The sequence below is a fragment of the Bactrocera latifrons genome, unplaced genomic scaffold (assembly GCF_001853355.1).
Source record: "Bactrocera latifrons isolate USDA-ARS-PBARC rearing strain unplaced genomic scaffold, ASM185335v1 scaffold_31, whole genome shotgun sequence".
In the NCBI taxonomy this organism is placed as follows: domain Eukaryota; kingdom Metazoa; phylum Arthropoda; class Insecta; order Diptera; family Tephritidae; genus Bactrocera; species Bactrocera latifrons.
In genome coordinates, this window is record NW_017536741.1 from 1,711,942 (window position 1) to 1,715,533 (window position 3,592).

Below are 3,592 nucleotides of genomic sequence, written 5' to 3' on the forward strand. Positions count from 1 at the left end.
CGCACAGTGTTGGGCATATAAATAGAATAGCAAATTTAGTTTTTAATTTGTGTTTAATTAACAAAAATATCAAACAATTTTTTATTTCCATAAAATTATACAAATTTTTTATTTTTGTTTTTTCTGAAAACACTACAAACATTTTAAATATAAAATTTGTTTACTATTTCGCTCCGCAGCACTGTGAAAGCTTGTTCGTCAGCTCTAGCTTCGCACGCTATTTCTAATTTGGCATTTTGCCCCGCTAATGCCGTAGTTTTTGTAATTGTTAAAAGCATTGAACTTGAACCTTATCTTGCATACAAATGTCATTATTTAAAATTATGCTGCAGCCTTCTAATACGCCTGTGTTGTGTTATATGGAATGGTCGCTGAAATAAAGAGGTTAATCGTACAAGTTTTTCTTGTTTTTGTACATTGTCAACCTACATTTCGGTATTTTTTATAAGTAAAGTCTCATTACCCTTATGTTGTTGTTGTTATTAATCATTCAGATAAAAAAAAAAATTTAAAAATAAATTCATATGAAAATACACTTATTATTGAAGACCTTATGAGATTATCAGCAAAATGTCTGCAAATTATTCTGTAAATTGTCACTCCTGTTTAGAGCTTTCACTTCCTATGTGAAGAATTTTTTTCATTCCAGAAGTCTATTTTGTATTTACACTTTTGTTATAAATAAATTAATCTAAAAAAAGCTTTTTTTTTAAGCTGAAGCTTTCATTGCATTCCCATTACGCTTTTTGAACTGAAAATAAATGCTTCTCTTAATATATTTGAATTCTAAATATTGACTACTTACTGTTTGCACTTTGAGCTAAAAAGCTTAAGCTTTCAGCAAAATTTGACTTTCATATTAACTGAGCTTTCATCATGGAATTGTAGTTTTCAGGCGCAAAATATGCGCATTTATATTCCGTGAGCTTTGAGAAATGAAATGTGGCTTTCATAATATATAAGCTTTCATTTATTTGAGCTTTCGTCATGAAATTAGAATTTTATACTAGATTTTAAGCTTTCAGAAGTAAAATGTAAGTTTTTATATCATTTAGCCTAAATTTATTGGAGCTTACATCACGAAATAAGAGCTTTCAGAAGTGAAATGTGAACTCCCTGAAGATTAAAGCTTTTATTTGTTGAGCCTTCATTATGAATATTCAATATTATAATTATGACATTCAGAAGTAAAATGTGAGCTTTCATATCATCAGAACTTTCATTTATTTGAGCGTTCATCATGAAATTAGAGCTTTCAGAAGTGAAGTGTGAGTTTTATAATATATAAGCTTTCATTTATTTGAGCGTTCATCATTTAATTAGAACTTTCAGAAGTGAAGTGTGAGTTCTATAACATCTAAGCTTTCATTTATTTGTGCTTTCGTCATGAAATTAACATTCTATACCAGAATCATGTCTCTCAGAAGTAAAATGTGAACTTTCATATTATTAAACTTTAATTTTTTTAAGCTATCATCATGAAATTAAAGCTCTTCGGCATTCACATTACTTGAGCTTTCGTTTATATATGCTTTCGTCATAAAATTAGAACTTCCAGAAGTGAAATGAGAGCTTTCATAACATCTAAGCTTTCATTTATAAAAGCTTTATTTACTAAAATGTGAGCTTTCATATATAATTTATATGACTGACATATTCCAAATGAAATCGCCATTAACTGCACGAAGCCATTTGCAAATTACGTCGGCATAATGAATGAATATTATGGCAACTTACAAACTGAATATATTATCGGCCTTATACAACCGCACGAGTCGAATATCAAATGCGAATTTTCGTTTCATTTTGCGTTTATTGTTTTAAAAATCTGATAAAATATAATTAATACAGCTGACACGTAGTTGGCGCGTAACGGGCTTTATGCAGCTGTAAACTACAGCAATAAAAGCAATACAAATGTCGTCGTTTCAGCGATAGAGATATAAACGCTTCGCGGCTGTACGTGTACGCCAGCGCGAAATATTGGCAAAACGTTAAATCGATTTTATATAAATGTGTGCCAAAGCTGATTGGAATTCTTTTATTATGCGAAAACGAATAAAATTCGAAAATTGCAGAAACAGCCGAAATGGATGAAACTCAAGTGGCAACAGAAATTATAACAAAAAGTTCGTGCGGCAGTAAAGTTTTTTGTTTCAACATGTTGTTGTTGTTCTACATATAAAACGCTCTTCATGTTATTTATGTTTTTGAATAGACTGACAAAAAAATTTGGGTTTCACGCATAAAACGGTGCTTGAAGCGACTGAGCGCCAGGGTTTGCCGACTCATCGGCCGCTTTGCAGCGTTGCCACCGCGCACTGACGCCAAAATGTTGTTTTAAGTCCAAATAACAGCGCCAATTTGTGGCATACAAATTAAAAACAGAAAACAATGCAAAGAAAACGTTACCCGTTGCCATTCATCGGCTTTCGACAATCAACAAATAACATTCTGCATTCAACATTCACCATGAACAACAACAGCTACACCGGTACACAAATAACGTGTGGCCTTTTAACCATATTTTATGCGTTCTTGTGATTTTTGTTGTTTCTTTTACACAATTCTGTCGTCCGCACTGCTTTCGTGTCTCATTCTGCGTTGTGCGCATGCGTGCGTTTGTACGCACACAAATGTGCTTACTTAGCCGCTTCTTTAGCTGCGCTCTTAATTTATGTCAAAATACTGTAAAAGCGAATGTCTGCGCATTGTGTGACTAAGAAGCCGCGCAGCTAAGCTACCGAAAGCGCCAATAATTCGACACACAATCGAAGTGGCGGCTGAGCATAATTTGTTTTTAGTTTCCTTTTTGATTTGCGGTGAAAAGAGAAAATGTGCGCAATAATCGGAACTCACTTGAGCTGCTTTGAAGCATTCCTAGTCAAGCTAGTGCCATTATTACTTATATTTTTTGTAATAATATGAATTTTAAAATATTGTAGTAAATGCTTTATTAAAGCTCTAAAATAAATTTGAATGTGTTATCTCGAAAATGCAGGAAGTTATTGAGTTCACAAGAGAACAGTTCAGTTAATTTATTTCACTTTACTTTTTTTTTGCTGCAAAACCATATTGGAGCTTTAAGCTGTCTGAATATACCATAATTACCATAATTCATAAGGTCATACAAATTTTAATGAAGACGATATAAATTGAATAAATTTATTCATTATATATTATATTATATATCATAACGAGCTTAAAGCTACATGGGATTTACTAAATGTAAACTAATTTCTATCTTTTATAAAGAGCTTAAAACAAAGAAAAGCTTTTCTTTATAGACTTTATAGACTAAAAATAATATATGACTACAATTTTATGTACTTACAAAATAAATTATTACGAAGCTTGAAACAAAGAAAAGCTTTTCTTTGAAAGCTCGCAAGCTTTAAGCTTCATAGACTACACTTAACATACGACTGGATGGTTAGCAACCTTTCATAAAAGTTTTATACTAGAAACTAGTCCTCTATTTATCCTAAAAAGCTTTTTTATGTACTTAAAAAATTAAGTGCCGTGGAGCTTATAACGAAGAAATTCGAAAAAAACCAATTACTGATCTCTACTTCTAAATTAGTTGTCAACT